This window comes from Mesoplodon bidens (genome assembly GCF_964165515.1).
Source record: "Mesoplodon bidens genome assembly, chromosome: 11".
Taxonomy (NCBI): Eukaryota; Metazoa; Chordata; class Mammalia; order Artiodactyla; family Ziphiidae; genus Mesoplodon; species Mesoplodon bidens.
In genome coordinates, this window is record NC_138167.1 from 12,678,881 (window position 1) to 12,702,082 (window position 23,202).

Sequence of the window (23,202 nt, forward strand, 5' to 3'; positions counted from 1 at the left end):
AACGGTGTTATAAAGGTACTTTTGAATAAAAGGACATAGTTAATTATTAAAGATATATTTACTTAAATAAATGTAAGTCATATATTGCACTATAAACTTACTTTAAATTTATTTTATTTTAAAAACTTAATTTTGGAAAGCAAAAATTTCTAATGCTGTAGCTCTGTCTGCTTCATTATAAAAAAGAAAGAGAAGGAATGAGGGAAGAAGGAAAGGAAGGAAGGGAGGAAACAAAATGAGGAAACACAGAAACAAAGGGAAAGGAAAGGAAAGGAAAAGCTCTTAAAATTCCCTCAAGTATCTTAGATCTGTAATGGGCAAAATTATACCTTTTAACATCAAAATGTAGAAAAAGTTCAAGAGAAACAAGACAAAGCTTATTAGGAAATTAAGTTTGTCCAAGAACTGATCCTTTTTCAATTGGGTCTCTTCTAAAAGGTCAAGATATATTGAAACACTGAGTACAATTTGCTCTATTGCAAGAACTTTTCTCAATATAACCCAGAATTTAGAAGATGCCAGCATTAAAATCAACAACAGCAACTGCATGAGTAACTGTCCAAAGTGCAAAATTGTGTATGCAAAGTACCAGCAAATACTTACACACACACACACACACACACACACACACAGAGTGAAGATAGTGAATAATTTTTTCACTCTTTTTTACATCCTCCACTAATATTGTTATTTTAACGTATCTCTAACTTTAGAAAATTAAAATCTATCATTTAGATGAAGATGTTTATCTTTAGGCATAAATGATAATTAAGCTTATAGAAAATTATGAATACCTCAGTTATAGAGAATAAATATGGTTTAATTGTGCCACTACATTTGGAGCATATTCCAGGTCTAAGTTTGCATCTGCAGAAGAAATAAAATTCTCCTTAATTTTAAAGAAAAGTTAAAGAAAATAAAGTTTAAAATTATGTACTAACAAAAAATTTATATTTTTATTTCATTGGAGTACAATAAAGTATTTTATATATATATACACGTATATGTATATGTGTACATATATGTGTATATATGTATATGTGTGTACACATATATATAAATTCGTTTGTGATGACTCATATTCCAAAAGTTCTTTCACATCGAAAACAATTTACCTCCATGTGTAAGGCACTGTCTTAGGTGCTAATGATATAAAAAGTCCCTGATATCAATGTGCTGGGAGATACCACCTGTGCAAAATGAATTATGACTTGGTTAGGTAAATACTGCAATGGAAGTGTGCATAGGGCCTAAGAGAACTCATGGTAGGTACTCCTAACCCAGACCCACTGATGTCGGAGCTGAGAGTTGACATATGAGTAGGAGTTGGCTGGGTCAAGAGGGCAGTGCTTGTGTAAACAGGAAAGAGCCATTTTCTAGGCAGAGAGAACAGCAAGTCTGAGCTTCATACATTCCATGAATCCCTTTCTGACTCCTATCTACTTACCCAACTCCATAAAGGAGCAGTCTTGATTTTATGCCTCAGTTTTCCAGATTTGCTCTCTTTGAACACAAGCTTCACTTCTGTATCCTCAGTGCCTGGTACAGGACTTGACATTTAACAAAGAAAGAGGAGGAAGCCTGGTATAATGGCAAGAACATTGAATGTGAGGTCAAATCTTAGTTTGAATTCCATATTTGGCACTTACTAGAATGACATAGGGTGAGTTATATAATCTTTTCAGATTCAGGTTCCTCGTCTGTAAGATGGGGATAATAGTATCTCCCCTTGAAAGGTGTTATGATGAGTAACTTAGATAATAAATATAAAATATGCATTAAAATGTCTGTTTTAGAATAAATATTCAATATGTGATAGCTGTAGAGATGTTTAGTTATCTTACCAATAAATGCTCTACACTTCCACTTTAATAAAGAACCCAAAGTTTCCAGTTGAGCATATAATCTTCTGAAATTATGATTGTTTCCCTACCTACCTTAGGTCTTAGGAATGATAATGTGAATAAATTCTGGCCAGTGGGAGATGTGGGAGAAAGCCATTTTTATTGCTTCCTGCTAATTGGAATATGGACATAATGGCTGGAAATTAAGGAACAATTTTAGACCATAAAATGGATGGTAGAGTTTTAAGAAAAAGGGGGTGTAAATCCTTTATTTCATAGTTTGCCATAGGAGCTCTCAAATCCCTACTTCTGAACTTTTGCTTTGGAGAATAAAACTGTGTTAATTTGGCTTTTCTGATTCTGACTAATAGAGTGGTGGTGGCAGTAGTTAGTAATAGTAGCAGAAACAGCAGAGTAGTCATTAGCAATAGTAGTAATAGTAATATTGGGGGTAATTGAAAGTTCAGATGTCTAGGGTTCTGAGAGAGTGTAGTACAGTTTGCTAGGGCTAGAATGAGGATAGAGTAGAGGGAGAGAGTCAAATGAAACCTAGCAATTCATGTTAAGGATTATGGATTTTAACCACTACTTCATTTTAAGCAGGAGTATAAAATTTTCAAATTTCATTTGAGATAGCTCACTCTCCCCAGGGGTGAAAACGATTAATAAGCATTCTGTTCTGGGATGGGGAGGCTGGGTTCAGGGAGTCTAGTTAGCAGGTTCACTCAGACATTCAAAAGAGAGATGCTGATGGTCTAAACAGAGGCGGTGCTTGTAGGCATGCATATGGGCAGCTGGTCCAAGATACCTTTCAAAGACAGATTGTGTAAAGGACTGGTAACTCTTTGGATGACTTGAATGAATTAAGCAGAGGAAGCAAGAAAAACCCTCAGTTTCTGAGCTTTGGAATTATAGGTAGAGTGTACATTTGGGATACAAGATGATTCCTGTTTTGGAAATTCCCAGAAGGGTACCTGAGGAACATTCATTTTGAGATGTGTAATAGGCATTTAGGCATTTATCACCACTACCACTACCACAATTACCATCATCATTATCCTCGTTATCATCCAAACCAAATTATTATGAGAATGTTTAAGTAAATCCCTTGTACAGATGTAAAAAATAGAAATATTTTCTAGATATGTGTGGTATTATTATTTTTTACAATTCATTTGGTTAGTTTTAGAGGGATGACATGCTATAGTAACAGAGAACACTATAGTCAACAAAACACTCATTAATTTATTTACACAGAATTTTAATTTGGTAGAAAAATGAAAGGATTTCCATTTTTTCTACACATCAGCTATGTAATTTTGGGCAAAAACAATTTCCTTATCTGAAAAATAGGCATGCTGATTCCTACCCTAAAAATTATCGGTAAAAATCATTGAAATGTTTCATAAAGTGTAGACGTCCTATATACGCATTTATTTATTTTTTTTGCTTATTTATTTATATAATCTTTACCGTGTCATTTTAAGCACATTTGTAATATTTTTTACACCTCTATTTGCTACATTTTAAGATGGTACAAGATGATATCTATGGTTCTATAACTCTATGATTTTCTGATTTAATTTAACATTTTAAGACTCAGTTTTTCATTGTCCAGAGTTGTTTTTGCTAAGGTGTTTTTTTTTTTAATTGTAGAAAATAATGACTCAATTTACCTCAAGTAAAAAGGAGTTTAATAAAAGGATACATATATTGACACAAATGAACCTATCTACAAAACAGAAACAGACTCACAGACATAGAGAAAAGACTTGTGGTTGCCAAGGGGGAGGGGGTTGAGGGTGGATTGGGAGTTTGGGGTTAGCAGATGCAAACTATTATATATAGGATGGATAAACAACAAGGTCCTACTGTATAGCACAGGCAAATATATTCAATATCCTATGATAAACCATAATGGAAAAGAATATAAAAAAAAGAATGGATACATATGTATAACTGAATCACTTTGCTGTACAGCAGAAACTAACACAGTGTTGTAAATCACCTATACTTCAATAAAAATTTTAAAAGGGTCACATATATATTGGAATGTGAAAACAGAAGTCATCAGGAAATAAGGCAACCATTCTTCCCATACTTCTTCCAGGGTCTACAAAGCCATGCTCATGCTCTATTCTTTTGTCTCTCTTTCCCTCTCTTTCAGATTCCACATTTCTATTTCATTTTCCTCTGAAGACCAACTTCTCTATTTAGTCTTTGTTTCTATTGTTTCATAATTTAAACTTGCAAATGGATCTTGACTTCTTGTGGCCTCAACTCAGCCTCTTCCCATTCTTGTTTTATTATTTTGACCAAACGTAATACAAAACGTATCACCTGCCTCTCCGCAGAGCCTTGGTAGCAGACCCTCCTTCAGAAGTGAGCAAGGATCAACTCTCTTAAGTATTGTTGCATCATCAAAATTTTTTCAAGCAAAACAAAAACATAAGGAAGTTAGCAAGATGAGTTTGGCTACTCCCTTACCTATTTTGGGCATTGAGTAGAGACCCATACTTTATCATGACAACCTGGAATTATGTAAGCCAGGGAACAAAATTGCCCCAAAATACAGGGGAATGACAGATGAAAAATGGTGTTGAAAAATAGTGTTGAATGAGGGTTGGAATTTAAGCATTGGCAGAATGAATAGAAGGGGCAGAAAATAGTTCTAAAGAGAATATTATAAAAATAATATTTCTTGAAATAGTTTTTTTTTCTAGTCAGCATAGGAATAAAACCCCAAAACACTAGTTTATGAAACATACCAAAAACAAAATAAAACTTATCTCCTGATTACCAATAACCTGAGAATGGTGAGTACTTTGTTGCCATTAGGTCTAGGTTTTCCCCAAAACCCTTCTTCAGAACTAGTAGTTTATACTTTGGTAATATAATATTGAAGACCAGACAGTTAGTGTCTTAATAGATGAAAATTAAGTTTTAGACATATCTCCATTTACTCTCCTTCATTTTACCCCCCTGAAATTTTTCTAGTAAAGCACCAAATAACATAATTAATCTTTCATAATCCAGTTTGTATTTTAACAAAATTCTTATGTTTCATTGACATTTTGGTGGTTGCTTCTTGAGTTTACTGATAGAACACAGAAAGAAATCTACTATAATTTGGCATCTGTTGTCAAAATTATTTTCAATACTTTATTAGTCACTAAAATATCAGAATCTATCTCTTATTTAGCTCTACAATTTTCTTAATCCCTAGGTTCACATTTACCCTAATACACATTTTTACGCTGATTTCTCAAAAATCTAGTCCAATTCAATAAAAAGGATAAAGGGACTCAGATCCAATACACAGCTAATAAATGCATGGCTCTTGCCATGTTAATAAAATGCAAAATAAGAAAATCACCAAGAAAACAAATTATTAGCATCGTTTTTACAAAACTTAAGCTTCCAGAGGACAAGAATGTTGTCTAATGTATATAGAATGCTGTGCACTGTTGGCAGTTGGATATTAAAATTCAATATTTACAAGTGGAACATAATTTACTGAGCCATTCCAATGCACAAGCAAATGGAATGTATTGAATATCTTGGGATTACTGAAATGCACTTTGATTTTATGCAACATCTTGTTAACTTTATCTGTTTTTTCATAGCTCTTTTCCATTAGAGGGAGGGAGAGGGGAAAATTGGATCAAGGTCCTGGATTTTAACACGAGGCATCAACACTATGAAAAAAATCAAAGACACATTAATAAACTACATATTACCTCCCACTGCTCTCTGGCTACCAGACACACACAGTTCTTTCCACTGGACTCCTAAGAGGGCCTGCAATAAAGTGAAGCTGTGAGTGTGACATTTCTCTTGCTTGCTGCCAGGAAATTCTAAATTGAGTCCCAGTTGTTTTTCAGATTAATCCACTGGAGAGAACAGAATCGGAACACAGTATTTTACAACTTCCTGAAAATTCATTTAGGCTAAATTTAGGTTTGAGTATATGTATATATAGCTAATTATGAAACACTCCTCTCACACCAAGGACACACTAGTAACATGGCTGTTAAAAAGACGAGGTAGGCATTTTTAATTCGTAAGAGCAAATTTTCTGTGAAAGAAACCAAATGTTTATAAAAAAAAAAAATCCCAAACATACTATGTTTCAAAAACGGGTCTGCTTACAAAAATTCACCTATTTCCTCTCTGAAAATCATAAAAGAGAGAAAAAACATCTAGTAACAGTTTAGCTATTTGTGTTACACCTAGGAAGAAAAGAGTACTTTTTATGAAGTATTACTCAATGAGACTTGATGCTTTGCTGGAGTCTTCTTCATTTGTAAGTCAACCAGCTAAATGTACAACAAGGTACGTTTTAAAATCAAAAGATGCTAGTGATTTCCATATTTGCTTTCTGATCTTTCCCAACACACTCTGGGAAGGCTCCCCAAGAAAGGCACCTCGATATCTTCCCTGGTGAAGAATGCAGTGGGTTTATTCCCTGGAAACGCGCTGCATGAAACACATTACACCTGGGCAATTCCTATAGATAGAAATTGAATGGAGTTGCACTTCCAGGCTTTTTAAGAGCTTATTTCGTGCTTCACATGAGACTTTATTAAAAATAGCACAGCTCTCAAAAACCTTTTAAGGCACCGGATGTTTTTAAAAAATCTAATAAATATGGATGACTGATTAAGGAATGTATTTTATATACTGTATGTTAATGCTGCTTTTTCCCTTCATTTTCCATCTTTCTTTCCACTTGCCTTTTCTGAGAGCTTCAAGTAATAAACTAACGTTTTAAAACGGTCTACTATTATCTATACCACAAATTTCCTCATCCTAGTGGGAACTCCATCATCCCTTTGCCCTACTCTAACAATAAATAGCAGTTTCAATTTACTGGGAACTCACCAAAAAACAGGCCAGATTTATTCTCCCAGCAGCCTTTCAGGTAGATATTCTGCCCAGTTTATGGAGTAGAAACTGAGGTTCAGAAGATTTAATAATTTGCTCAGTACCACAAATCTAGTAGGTGGCAAGGCCAATGCTTACAAATATTCTTCTGGTGCTTATGGTTATTGGTGTGGTGATAATTAGTGATGTTAGGTGTTATGCAAAGTAGTTTTTGTACATTTTCTTTTTCAATCCTGACTTGACTGTATGCGTCTTACACTCTGATTCCAAAGTTGGTGCTTTTCTCCTTAGATACAATCAAAGCCAACCAATGAAGTGTTTTGTGAAGCAACACTAAGGTGACCAAACAATGGGAATAAATGATGATAACCCTTACTACGGACTTAGTGTTTTATCTAGGGTTCTGCAAACCAAGAAAAATTTTCCTCTCCAACTACTGATTCCAGAAGATTCCATATCATTCTCTTTTCCCCCAGCCGATTCCAAGTTTAGATGTTTATAATGAGAAACTTCCTTGTGAAACTATCATTTTAAGAAAAATTGTGGGGTTTTTTTTTGTTTGTTTTTTTGTTTTGTCTTCAGCTCAGAATTCTTGGGCAGAAAATGGAAAAGTCAATAAAGTGACAAGTGGAACGATTTGAGAAAGTAGCACTGGAGCTCTTGGAAACCCACATGCACTGGAAAGCCTGCAAAGGGAGCCCAGCCAGGCTTCCCGGGTGGACTGATAGTCAGGTTTTCCGGAAGTGTACTTGTCTGGAGGGGTGCTCAGTGCACAGAAAATTCTGTTTCTCAGTTTAACTGTTTATTAAATGGGAGTGGGAGGTGTATGATCAATGTCTTAAAATATCTAGGTAGGTGATAAATCACAGAAAGTGATTATCTTTTAAAATACACACTCCATATAGTTCACCATTTTGTAATCTATTAAATATAATTCAACTTAAAAGTCTATTTTATACTTTCATGCAAAAAAACTAAGAAAACAAAAGCTTACATGGAAGCTTGTTCCTAAGCAGAATGCTGCTATAATTTTAGAGGTGCTAGAATACAAACAGTTTATACAGAAAAATTTCAAAATACATTATAAATTAGAACTCATACTCAATAAAATCTTTTAATAAATAAAACATTTATTTATACATGGACGACAATTATTTTAAGTTTATAGAAATTAGCTATGACTTTGTATATGTAACTGTTAAACGATTCCCTGTAGGTCATCAGGAGGTAGTTTAAAGTCCCTTTTAGAGAAAGATTTTTTTAGACAGAATTTTTGTTTCTGAGGTGACATGGTCTCAGATTTCATAGCTCTCATCTCTTTGGATATATCCATGGGATAAAAGGATGACTTCTACATCTGACAGCGGACTTCATTAAATGTTCACTGTCTCACATAGGGACCGATTGTTTAAGGCAGGATGGTAATATAGCCTTTGGAAGATTGGGTCTTGTTATCTGTTTTACAACAGTCTCTTGAAAATTATTTTGGTCAATTCTTTGTCCTTATTACATCACTGACTAAAAGAATAAGGTCCTTCTGCTCTGTACATTTATTTTGATCTATGAAGGCATTTATGTATATGACTGATTATTTAATTATAAAAATATACCAAAGCACATACTAACAAACTGATAATTTATTTTTCTGCTTAGTAAAATTGAATTTTATTGGATGTTTTTAGTTTTTGTTTTTCTTGATACCATCCTCTTAAAAGATAGACCACTAAGAAAAACAAAAACAAACTGAGGCAACTATGTCTTGTCAGAAAAATTTCTTCTGCTAAGACATTTTTTCTTTAGAAAAAAAAGCCTTATTAGCATATGTCAATTGGAGAGATACTCTGAATTTGTGAAAAATCTGAATTATGGAATATTTTTAAAGACAAGAAAAACATCAAGAAGCCATGGTGCTCTCTACCGAGGACAATGAATAAGAATATGTATACATCTACATATATATGTATATATATCATTTTTTCAGGTACACTAGGAACAATGTAACTAGCAGAAAATATTTATGCAAATTTCTACATTGAGAAAGTAATGAAGATTATTTTTAAGACATGACAATCCTTGGTTTTTCTATTCTTTTTAATTCTCTAGTTGTTTATTATATCATCTGCTTATTTTACTTAGTAAACACTACCAGGACCAAATTTATAGAAAAACAAATCATAGAAGAGAAAAGGGAAGTTTTATTTTTTTTCAGAAATTGGAAAAATAAGAAGCAACAGTTTTAATTTTAAGACTATCTTACCTGAATTCAAGTTTTAGAAAATTAGCTTTTCATGACAATGTAGATTTAAAGCAATTAGCCAAAAATCAGTTATAAATAGGTTATGAAATAGAAACTCCTTTGGGAATGTGATCTAAAGTATAAATAAAGAGAATTGGAAAATGTCATAAGAATAGCCACTGTTTTTCCTTGAAATCCATGCTTACCTATATCATCTCACTAAATCCAGTCAGTTACCCAGCAAGATGGGCATTTGGAGTCTCATTTTATAGTCAAGTAAACTGAGGCTCAGATAACTTAAAGTCTCTACAAACTTTTAAATTTTTATAAGAGGTCATTCATATATTAAGTAATAGAATGAGAATCGGAAGAGATTTTAGACAGGATAACATGAGAGATTAGAACCCATTTAATAAGCTAAATAGAATTGATGGTGTTTCAAATAGGTAGAACTTAAAAATTGTTTACAGACTGCATAAATGCTTATGAATCTCCAAAATGTTCATTTAAAACCTTTCAACCAAAAACCTTCCTAACTATAGTTGACAAAAAGATCCTTAGAAATCTGATAACATTATTAATGAAATATAAACTGCTAATTCTATAGTTCTAGGTTGTCTATTAATTTCCCATTGACTGTAATTGAATATTTCACCATTAAATGTGGGATCAGAATTTTAGATTCTGGCTATCTTCCTAGTGTGGAATCATGGTAATGACAATACTGTAGATCATGCCCACTACCTTGATTTATACGTCCCTTTTATTATTTAACTAAAATTAGTAATTAAAAAACAGACAATAAGATGTTCTACCAAACATTCAAAGAAGAATTAATACCAACCTTCCCAAACTCTTCCAAAAATAGAAGAGGTGGGAACTCTTCCAACTCATTTTACAAGGCCATAATTACCTTGACACCAAAACCAGACAAAGATGCCAAAGAAAAGAAAATTACAGGCGAAATTCACTGATGAACATAGATGCCAAATGCTCAACAAAATACTAACAAACCAAACTTAACAATACATTAAAATGATCATATATCATGATTGAGTGGGATTTATTCCAGGGATGAAGGGCTTGTTCAACAGCAACGAAATCAGCTGATATGATACATCACATTAACAACCTGAAGGATAAAATTTATATGATCATTTCAATAGATGCAGAAAAAGTATTTGACAAAATGCAACATCCATTTACAATAAAAACTTTCAACAAAATGGGTATATAGAAAACATACCTCAACATGACAATGGCCATATATGATAAGCCCACAGCTAACATTGTGCTTAATGATGAAAACCTGAAAGATTTTCCTCTAAGACCAGGAACAAGATAAGAATGCCCACTCTAGCCACTTTTACTCAACATAGTATTGGAAGTCCTAGACAGAGAAATTAGGTAAAAGAAAGCAAAAAATATATTTTTCTTTCTTCCAAATTGGAAAGAAGGGAGCAAAATTGTTACTATTTGCAGAAGACATCATATTATATACAGAAAAATCTAAAGATTCCATAAAAAAACTATTAGAACTAATAAACAAATTCAGTAATGTTGCATAATACAAAATCAATACAAAAATCGCTTGTATTTTTATACACTAATAATGAACTATCAGAAAGAGAAATTTAAAAATAAATCCCATTTACAACTGCATCAAAAGAATAAAATACCTTGAAATAAATTTAACCAAAGTGAAAGACCTGTATTCTGAAAATAATAAGTCATTAAGAAAAGGAATTGAAGAAGATAAATGAATGAAAAATATTCCATGCTCATGAACTGCAATAATCAGTATTGTTAAAATGTCCATATTACCCAAAGCAATCCACAGATTCAATGCAATCCCTATCAAAATTCCAATGTCATTTTTCACAGAAATAGAACAAATATCCTTAAATTTTACATGGAAATGTAAAAGACCCTAAATAGCCAAAGCAATCTTGAGAAAGAAGAACAAAGCTGGAGGCATCACACTCCCAGATTTCAAACTCTACTACAAAGCTATAGTAATTAAAGCAGTATGGTATTGGCATAAAAACAGACATATTGATCAGTGGAATAGAATAGAGAGCTCAGAAATCCATGCACATATGGTCAATTAATTTACAACAAAGGAGCCAAGAATATAGAACAAAGAAAGAATAATCCTTTCAATAAATGGTGTTGGGAAAACTGGAGAGCCACACTCAAAAGAATAAAACTGGACCACTATCTTACACCATACACAAAAATTAACCTAAAATAAATTAAAGACTGGAATGTAATACCTGAACCATAAACTCCTAGAAGAAGACATTGGCAGGAAGCTCCTTGGCATAGGTCTTGGCAATGATTTTTTTTAATCTTAATACCAAAAGTAAAAGCAACAAAAACAAAAATAAACAAGTGGGATTACATCAAACTAAACAGCTTCTGCACAGCAAAGGAAACCATAAACAACATGAAAAGCCAACCTATGGAATGGGAGAAAATATTTGCAAATCTTATATCTGATAAGGGGTTATTACCAAAAATATATGAAGAAATTATACAACTCAATAACAAAAACAAAACAAAAACAAACAATCTGATTAAAAAATTGGCAGAAGATCTGAATAGACACTTTTCCAAACAAGACATACTGATGGCCAACAGGTGGACGAAAAGATGCTCAATGTCACTAATCATCAGGGAAATGCAAATCAAAACCACAATGAAATATTACCTCAACTCTGTTAGAATGGTTATTATCAAAAAGACAAGAATAACAAATGCTGGCAAGGTTGTGGAGAAAAGGTTACCCTGGTGCACTGCTGTGGGAATGTAAATTGGTGCAGCCACTCTGGAAAAAACAGTATGAAGATTCCTCAAAAAATTAAAAGTAGAACTACCATATGATCCAGCAATTCTACTTCTAGGTTTTTATCTAAAGAAAACAGAAGCACTAACTTGAAAGATATATATATATCCCCATGTTCATGGCAGCACTATTTACAATAACCAAGACATGGGCGCACCCTAAGTGTCCACTGATGGATGAATGGATAAAGAAGTTGTGTACAAGCATACCTCGGCAATACTGTGGGTTCAGACCTAAAAAACCATAATATGGCTAATATCACAATAAAGTGAGCCACATGAATTTTCCATTTGTCATTGTACATGAAAGTTATGTTTACACTATTCTGTAGTCTATTAAGTATACAATAGTATTATGTCATTTAAAAAGTAAATACCTTAAAAAATAATGTGCTGATAGAGTTGCTTGATGCAGGGTTGCTAAAAACATTCAATTTTCAAAAAATGCAATGTCTGAGAAATGCAATAAAGTGAAGCACGATAAAAGGAGTTATGCATATATATATATATATATATATATATATATATATATATGAATATTATTTAACCATAAAAAAGACTGGGACCTTGTCATTTGAGACAACATGGATGGATCTCAAGGACATGATGCTAAAAGAAATAATTCAGACAGAGAAAGACAAATACCATATGGCCTTTCTTATATGAGGAATCTAAAAAAAAAATCAAGGTCATAGATACAGAGAACAGAGTAGTGGTTGCCAGAGGTGGGTGGTTAGGAATGGGAGAAATGGGTGAAGGTGATCAAAGGATAAAATAAAATAAAATAATAAAATAAAATATTTTAAAAAACAGGCAACAAGAGAAATTTTAAATTTTGAGTAGAGAGAAAAAAGAATTTTGCCCTTAGTCCCTTGGAATTCATTTCCATGGTCAAAGAGTTGAAAGCTTCCTTGATGTTATTCTTTTAATCCATGTACTCATTAAGAGCCCATGTCTTTACCAATGATCCAGCTCAACAATCATGGTCAACTGAAGTTAAAAATGTTTTATTTTATATTAAATCTTTGATAAGATAAAATAACACTTTGGGTAAGCCACACAGAATTGTGAGAAAGGACTATACTTCACTCCATTACATTTTTAAGTATTAAATTTTTTCTTTGTTATTGGGATTTGGAATTAAATATACAAACCAGAAGTGAAGGTAAAGAAAGAAAGTCATAATTACTTTCATATAAGAATGCATAATGAAAACATTAAAATATTTCTGATTAACCAACAGCAAGTCACCTTGCTATTCTCACAGTGTTTTAGTTTCTAGGACAATGTGTTTTCATTAGCAGAGATGAAGTTATAACGATTTACTTAGACTTTTATTTCCATATCCATACAAAGCTGTGGTTAACACTGAGTTACAGAATCAACCATTTGTCCTAAACTGGTAACTATTTCCCATTACAAGTGTCTGCAAATTTCTGTATCCCCACTGTTGCTTTTAGTTCTTACTAACCCTTTTGCCGGCTCTGACATTTGCATACTAGTGTCATCCTTCTTCTCCTTTGCACAGCTGCTAGAGAGGTTCTCTTAGAAAAGTCAGGAACTGCCTTATGCAAAAACTCTAATGAATCCCCAATAGAACTACAGGAAAAAAATCACTCCTCCTAAGCATGATAGTCATGTCTCTCTGTGAGCTGATCTCAGCCTACATTTCCCTCCACATAGTCTAAGAGACTATTCATTGATTCCCAGTTCTCCCATTTACTTTCCTGTCTCAAGGATGTCTTTGCATTCTTCCCTCCACCTGGAATAACACCTCATTTCCCATCATAATAACCATAATAATGTAACACCCATCATAATAATCTCTAAAAAAATTATCTATCTTCTAAAATCCTTTTCAAAGTTTACCTTGGTCATGAAGCCTCCTCTAACCTCCCTGTCACTCATACTTGGAATTGTTCTTCCTTCTCCTGTGTTCCCCAAACATTATTGCTTCTCAATCCAATGATTTAGCCCTTTCTCCCTTGGATTATATTTATTAATGTACCTCCTATTTCATCCACTAGATTTTAAGTTTCCTGAGGGTAAGAATTATGTCTTATCAATATTTGAATCCTCTGGAATATCTAGCAAATGAGAGAAATATTTTACATTTTTGGAGAATTATCTGAAATTCTGTAATTTAATTTAAATTCATGCAATTATTTGATTGGCATTTTGCTAAACAGATTAGTTTTTAAAAATATAATATTCGTGATACATTTTGAGAAAATACCAGCCTATGAGGTATAATACTTGCCCGAAAAATTGTTTTTTTTTTCTCAATGAAAACATCACTTCTACTCTCTCTACTGAAAATTCTTGAATGTAATTGTAGGCAACGGCTACTGGGTGCTAGTGCAATACCACATTCTATATAAAGATATTTTTTCAATATTATATTCACTCATTCAATAATCAGTGCAGAATTTTGAGCTGTGTTTACATGGGGAAATAAAGAAAATATTCAGAAACACTGTTTCAGGGCCGCTTTATCTCAAATAACTTTTGTATGGAATCTCACGTTTCAAAAGATTTTTACAGAATCAAAAATAAAGCATTATATAAAAATGAATTATAAATAACTGGATTCCTGGGCTATATCTTCTTTTTTTCCCTCGCATATCTTCTGCCTTGTAGGAAGGGTTGTACTATGAGAGACCAACAGTATTAAATACAGGAGAGGTTTGTTTATCTTATATGAGGACTACTATGAAAAGGTGAATATCTCAGGGCAAAAGGGGTTTTCTAGTAAAGAGAGGAGGAGTGACATCAAAATGAAGCCAGCATGGGGAGTTGGGAGTACAAGGAAGGGAAAGGTAGACAGGGAAATAAGGAGTGAACTAAAAAGAGTATCCTTGGTGCCCAGGACAATAAACTTGACACTGACTCAAAGTAACCCATTAGTGAATAATATTTATATGATCCTTTAGGCTCCAGGTGGCTTAGAATAAGACTGGATTCTTTTTGGTCATCTACCAAATTTGTATATCTTTCTAGTCTCTCTGGTCACAGTGAAAGGCTTTTTGAAGAAAGCAAACTAAAGTTGAGGGAATAAATTTCAGGTCTGTAGACAAAGGGTCATTGAATACTATCAAATGTATTCTGGTTTTTACGGAGGGTGAGTTTAAGAAACTGTACATCAGTGACCTTGACAATGATTTGGAACAAAACTTTAGAATTAATTATTTTAAAAAAACATTGACAGAAAGATAAGAATATTAAGTGGTAATCACAAGGCAACATAATGAGTTAAATAAAAATGTCATATTAGACTAATAATATCATTTTATGATAGTACTACCAGACTGACAGAAAAGTACAAAGTTTTAAACACAGAGGTTTATTTTTAAGGACCCAGGTTCCTTTGAGTCATCTACTTTGTCATTTTATGATCTTTATCTTTGGACTTCTCCTCATGGGAAGGAAGATGTTTTTTGCAAAAAAAAGTCCTGGAGCCTCTCCTCTGGGAGCATTTTCTTTTCATTAGGAAATTTCTTTCCCAGAAGCTCCAAGAAAATGTTACTTTAGGTCTTTTCGGCTAGAAATGGTCACCTGCCCATGCTCTAGCTCCAAAATAGCACTGGTAATATGAAGATCAGGAATTTTTAGCTTCTACAAAGGAAGGAGGGCTCTGCCAGCAAGGAAGAAATATAGGGAAAGGTAACTGCATGCACAGTCATGTTAGTATTGGTTGGCCAACCCAATAGAATAATGCTAGTTGCTGTGACAAACAAAAACAATACCCAGTGTCTCAAACAGGATAGAAGCTTTTTTCTTGCTTGTGCAGAATTCAAGAGTTATAAGAGCTCAGCTCTTTTTTCAATTACAGAGAACCAGGCTTCCTCCATCTTATGGCTCATCTAACTTCAACGAATGACTTTTACATTCACTGTGCTAGCCTGCATCAAGTCAGCTGAAGAGGAAAGAGAGTGGGGAAGAATATCTCCTTCTTAAGACCCTTAACCTGGCAGTCATGTGTACCACAGGCAAACTCATTCCATTGGTGAGAGCTAGTCACTTGCCCTGTTTTGCTCCCCACCTATATGGAAGGGGTTTGAGAAATATAAATTCTGACTAAGCTGAACTTCCCAGCAGCAATCAAATTGAGAACACGAAAGGAATATGTGAATATGATAATCAAATAGTTTGATGGTGGAATGATTGCATTTTAAGAGTTCTGATTATGAATACATTATCACTGCAGAGGGATATCTCTAACAGGAAATCACAGGGTATATCAGCATTTTTACTAATGACATGTTTGAGGATATATGATGGCATGCTAATCAAATTTTTAGATATCTTAAAGTTGAGAGGAAAAGCTAACATGTTGGTTGAAAGTTCCAGAATCCCCCTCCCTCAAATCTTAAAATATAGGAATAAGGGATTAAATTGGGGATAAAATTGCTAGAAATAGATACCACCTCCTATAGTTAGGTCAACATATTTAGCAGTACCATTTAATTAGGAAAATATTTATTTAGTTCCTATTCAGGGCATTGTGATAAGCCAAGTAAGGAATATAGAAATAAGGGTTAATATGGAAAATTAATTAACTTGATTAAAATATTAAAAAATTAACTTGATTGTTTCTTGAAGTGTATGGCTAAGATGATAAGTGAATTTGAAATAAATCTTATGCAATTATTCATTTATTCATTTATTTATAACTGAGTCTCCAGTTTTCTCCCTTTAAGGAAATAGGGTATGTGTATAAATGGTTGTGGTAGAAGGTAGAACATGAAAAATGCTTTAAGGAAATGCTGATAAAATTAATGGAGTGAAAGAAAAGAAATTTCTTCCAGGAAAAAAGATAAGGAAAAGATTTGGAGAGCAGAAGCTAATTTGAGTTATTTAAAGGTAGATAAACTAGGACATAGTCAGAAGGAAAGAGGTGGGATTGTCTTCCAAGAAGGAAGGCAAAAACCATAAAACAGAGATATCAGGAGAATTAGAAACTCTGTTTAACTGTAGCTTGCGTTGCATGAAGGAAAAAAAATAGGACAACCGGCCATTAAATTTTGAGATATAATTGCAGGTCATTATCAATGTTAAGTTAAAATTTTTGAATTTTATTCAGGAGGTAAGCAATCAGCAAATAATTATTACATTTTTACTATTCATGCATTAGAGGCTATAAAAGTCATGGAGGTTTTATGTGTGTTCATATGAGAAATGGTAAACAACAACAACAAAAAAAACCCTGGAGATATTTAATCTACAGAAAAGAAAATTTATGATCTGAAGAACTATTATGATGAAGAAGAATTAACTTTAATGTAATTCTTTCTTCATCTTTTTCCAAAAGCTCCTACACCACTTCATACCCTAAACTAGGATAAAGAGTTAGAAATTGCAGGAAGGCCTTTTTGGGGAGTAGGGTTGTGTGGGGACATCTGATTATCAACAAAAATACCTTAAAATAATAAACCAAATGTGAGAGTGTTTAAATCTAAGTCTGTGACCATTTTCCAGGACAATGTAGGAGGGTGATCAAAAGGCCTTCTGGAAATTGAGGCAGGATATCTAAGGTCTCTGTTCCAACCTAGAAGCACAATACTATGATTTCATGAAATATTGGAAGATTTATTATTTTTCTCCTTTTTTATGAAAAAATATATCATCCTCTGAGAGTTTTAATTCACTTCAAATGTAGGATTTATTCTATCCAAAATGACTGACTGAATATGAGCTGTTAGTTGAGACAAGGGTCTGTAAAGAGTTAACAGGAACAGGAAAGGGAACATTTACCAAGTGCTCCCTTTGGTCTTCTTCCATAATAAGTTTTAAAAAGCCCAACATTACAAAACAAAGCAGAAATGTAACATTTAAACTGAAGCTATGCAGGACATTTATAGTGATGGAACACTAGTAAATTATCACTTTTTCCATAAGTCTTTTTAAGAGTCAAATATGTGGAATAATTTCACTGCATCATTATCAGTTTTTTAAAATAAATTTATTTATTTTTAATTTATTTTTGGCTGTGTTGGGTCTTCATTGCTGCACGCAGGCTCTAGAGCACAGGCTCATTAGCTGTGGCACAAGGGCTTAGGTGCTCCTTGGCATTTGGGATCTTCCCGCACCAGGGCTCGAACCTATGTACCCTGCACTGGCAGGAGGATTCTTAACCACTGTGCCACCAGGGAAGTCCCGCCATAATCATTGTAATTCTACTTAGCAAAAAGAGATCATTCCCTATTGCTCCAAATCAACATAAAGCTTCAAATAATTCCTAAATAGTTGTCTTACAACAAGCTCTCTCGCTTGTCGTACTGAGTTAAATCTTCATTGTGTTATTGGAGACTGTCCGTAACTGGCATACATCTTGCCTATCAAATATTATTCTCCTAAACTTCCCAACATAAACTCTCCAGTCATATCAAGGCTGCTCATTATTCATGATAATTCCATTTTTACCTCTCAACATTTTCTTGGAATATCCTTACTTTTATTCCCTAAGTTCAAAATCTACTCTTTCTATAAGTTTTCCTGAAGTCTTCCTAACTAGTCTAGCCTATGACAGCTTCATCCTTCATTGACCTTGACATAGTAATTATTGTCTGTACTTTATATTTTGATACTCAGTTGTATCTAAATTTATGTAACTTTTTATTTGCTGCATATTGGTTTTATTTCTCTTCCAGTCAGGATATATGTTCCACAATGTCAGGTGACACATCATATATCAATTCTGCATTCCCTGGAATATGTACAATGGTACTGGGAATTAAGTGAATGTCCTAGAAGTATTTATGAAGTAGAGTTGGTTTGAATTGAATTTACTAAGGTCTCTCATATTTTCTTTGACTTTGGAAATAAAGATTGTCATCACACAATAATTTTTATTTTATATATTATCGAACTATTAACAATAAAAAAATTAAGATTTTATTTGTTATAAATTTGTTCTCTTTTCACCATTATTATTATTATTTGCCTTGATCTGCCGTCACTGTCTGTTATCTTACTGCACTCTTGCTTTCTTAGGGGACTTCCTCATAGAAGACTAAGTTATGTTCAAAAGGAAAAAGGGAAGTATTTTATTTCAGGAAGGAGTCTGAGGTATAATAAAATCAATCTGCAAAAGAGGTCATATTTTATAATTGTTAAAAACAATAACATGCTTACTTATTTTACCAGCAACCATGAAAACTATGAAAGGAATAGTTTTTATGTGTTTGTGTATATGCTGGGGGTGGGGTGGGGGCGTCTGAAAATTGAACATATAAACTTTTGCACAGGTTGTACCAGAGAAAACAATTTTAAATCATATAAAGCAAATCCATAATTTGGCTCTCATTTTTGAAATTAAACTTCCATGAATTTAAACTTGCTGCCATTATGTGATTGCTATTTCAAACTCTATGACTGACTGGGAGTTCACGGAGACTACAGCATCATCTTAATCACCTTGTTCCTAAAGTAAAATAAGATAATGTATAACAGATCCTCAAAACAGATATTTGTTGGGTGAGTAGAGTTTATTATTGCCACCATTGTTCTATTTATTGATTTTTTTTACATTACATTCTCTTTTCTTCTATTGGTTATTTATCTTTTTATTATTATTTTTTTAATTTGCTTCCCTATCAAGGGAAGCAAAACCACCTTGTAAAAAGGTCTTGTGACTACTTAAAAAATCAGATTTCTAGGTGATTCTTTGTAAATTTCTTCTATTTATACTATCTAACCAGACTGAGAATTCCTGAGGATGATGATATGTGTTTCATTTACTGTTGCATTTCCTGCTCCTAGTCCAGTATCAGGCATAGATAGGGAGCTACCCAATAATATAGAATAAAATATAGTCTCCATTTTCTCAATGTTATCATTGAGAAATGATAATCAATAGTATTAACTGTTTTACAGTCTGATATGCCTGAGTGTGTTACCCAAAATTTTATAAGGCTTATGAGAAAGACTCTGGACTCAGAAAGGATTTTGGATTAAAATCCTAGCTCTGACACTATAAGCTATGTGACATTGGGGGAGTTAGCAAACCTCTTTTAAGTTTCAGTTTCTTCCGTTGCAAAATAAGGATAATAAGAGCACTAATTTGGTGGGATAGTTACAAAGATTAAATGAGGTAATGTATGTAAATCTTATACTAATTGCACATTAAATATTAGCTATTGTTTCTACTGTTTTCTTCCTGTAAGATAGAAACAATGCGCAGAAAGGATATTACATGTAAATTCATTTAGTACCAGCCCCTGTAACCTTTGCACTTTCTCAGTCTCATTGTAATATTATGACTTATAATAAGAAATATGTGTTTCATCTTCATCCCTGTTTCTGGCATAGAGGTCCTAAAACTCTTGGACTGTTGACCAGTGATATAATCAATCATGCCTATACAATAAAGCCTTTATAAAAACCCAAAAGGAGGGGGTTCAGAGTGCTTCAGCGTTGGTGCTGAGAGAAAGGTAAATCAGGAGGGGTCATGGATGCTATGCATTCATTCTTCCATACACTGCCCTATGCATATGTACCATGTGGCTGTTCCTGAGTTATATCTTTTTATAATAAACTGGTAATCTAGTAAATAAAATGTTTCCCTGAGTTTTGTAAGATTCTTTAGCAAATTAATCAAACCCAAGGAGGGGATTGTGGGATCCTCCAGTTTATAGCCAGTCAGTCAGAAGCATAGGTAGCAACCTTGACTTGTAATTGATATCTGAAGTGGTGGAGGAGGGCTGTCTTGTGGGATTGAGACCTTAAGCTGTGGGATCTGATGCTATCTCCCTGTAGATAGTGTCAGAATTAAGTTAAATGATAGCATGCCCAGCTAGTGTCTGAAGAATCTGGGAATTACTTGGTGTGATGAACATCTTCCCTCCACCCCACTCACATATTTAATGATGAGAGGTGTCAGACATGAAGTATTTAGAGTAGGGTCAAAAGAGTATTGTGGAGAGTAGAGGAAACACAGTGGTGAGTGTGTTTTTCCTAAACACAGAGGTTGATACAATTACAGCAAAATATCCTTAGTAACATAATAAATAACTTCATCTCTTTCAACCTCTTTAGGAATATATTAATATTAATAAGATCAAACAATTTATTGAGCAACTAATATAAACCTGTCATCATGTTAAACATTTTTTGCATATTCTCATAAATTATTACAATATCTTATGAGATTAGAGCTATTATTATGCCAATTTTACAGGTAATGCTGTTTATAATTTCTCACATCTTGCACTTTTCCCACTTATCCTATACCACCTATACATATTTATATAGTTTTCGATGGTTATTTGTTGAACTTTTGTCGCACCATTAATCTGTAAATTCCAAAAGGGTATAGACCACAGCTTTTTTTTTTTTTTAATCAGAGTATCCTTAGAATTTTTTACAATTCTTGGCACATAGTATGAATTCCATAAATACATGTTGAGTTAATGAATGAAATAAGTTAAGAATATATCCAAGTCGACATAGCAATAAAAGTGATAGAACAAGGGCTCAAACCCAGATTCTAGAGCCTATGCTCTTCACCAGTATACTGATTCTCCTACCTAACACCTGTGGCTTCAGGTGTACTTGTATTTCCCGCTTGGGTAGAGATACTTTACCTGGAAGGTGGACTTAACTTTCCTCTCTGGCCATTTCTTCTCAGTCTCCTGTGCAGGGCCTTCTTGTATCCTTCTATCACCCTGTTCTTCCTCCTTCTATCATTGATGTTTGTTTTAGTTCCTGTTCATCTTACTCACTAGGACACCTCATCAATATCCCTGGCTTCAGTTACCACCCACATTTTGATGACTCCCCCACCTGTATCTCTAGCTCTGGCGTCTTTTGAGGGATCCCACATATCTTACACCTCTTTTGATACATTTCATATAAGGCTCTCCACCTCTGTGAAGTGCCCTACACAATCCAGAGACTTCCCTTTTTTCTTACTAAGACTATTTCTTTTTCTACATTCTGAGTACCATTAAGTTCAGCCACTTGTTATTTCTCCCACAGTTTACTATGTTGTCCTTCCTTGTGTAGACCTCTAAATTTTCTCCCAGTACCCATTTTTCCCTTCTGGTTTCACAGCTAATTAACGAGTGACTATTTGTCTTAGACTCCCCTGCAGGGTCTGGCTGGCCATGAGCCCAAGTTCAATCCAATAGTCTGTGAGCAGAAATGATGTGTACAAATTCTGAATCATGTCTTCAGGGAGACATCTACTTCCTCTGAGACTCTGTTTCCCACTTTTGCTGAGAAATAATAAAAAATGCCTCCATGGCCACTTGTATTTCTGCATAACTTTGGAGAGCAGGCTGTCTCCTGCCCTAAACAATCTGCTTTCTTTTAGATTGTTAGCTAAAAAGAAAACCCCTCCTATTTCACTTAGAACATTGTATTTTAGGGTCTTTAATAGCAGCTTAGACTGTACCCTAAAAACTTCATAAAATTAGTTTACCTAACTCCAGTCTTACTCCAGTCCATTCTCATACTTTTAAATGAATGCACTCTTTCAAAAATGCAAATATATATTTGGGCCAGTCTCCTGTTTAAAATTTAGAAGTGGCATTTACTTTATTTCCAAATTTTCTAAAATAAGCATATATTGATTTTATAATCATGAGGAAATAAATGAAATAAATCTATTAGTGACTCCCTCAAGCCTTCAAAATAAAGTTCAAGTTGCTTACCAGGGCACCAAAATCCCTTATGGTTTGTCTTCTGTCTATTTCTAGAATCATAACTTTTGCCACAGTCCTACAAGCCTCCAGGCACATGGATCTTTCAGTCCCTGGATGGCAACAGGCTCTTATGCACATCTGTGTCTTTTCATCTTCTGCTCTCTCGGTCTGGATGCCTTTCCATGTTTTTCTGCCAGACAAATGGCTACTCATCCTTCAGGACTTAGGTCTAGACTCAGGTCAAGTACTGTAGCCTCCTAATGCCTTAGTGTCAATTAAATGCCCCTAATCTGTCACCAAATCCTGTCTATAACTTTATCAGGCAGATTTCATATTAAAGTCTATTTCCCCACCAGACTTTGTCCATTCTCCCACTCAAAATGTACTCTTATTTAACCAGATTCTATGCCATTCATCTATGTTTCTATGTATGACTGGTGTTCAAAAAAAATATTTTTAGTGAATGAAGAGATCACACTTATTTTTTTTTTAAACCATAGGGTCAAATGTGACCTTAGACCCTATTGTAATTTCTACATTTATGCCCACACCAGCTCCTCATAAAGACACAGTGTAGTAGGAATATTTAAATTGAAAAGAAAGTTATAATTCCTATGATAAGAATCTGATTAGGAATGTATATTTCTTTCAATGTCAGTTTTCTCCAATGACCTTGAAAACTTCAGTGCCTTGGAAGAATTTAAGAAGTTCCTATGAAATATTATTTTTAATTATTGAAGAG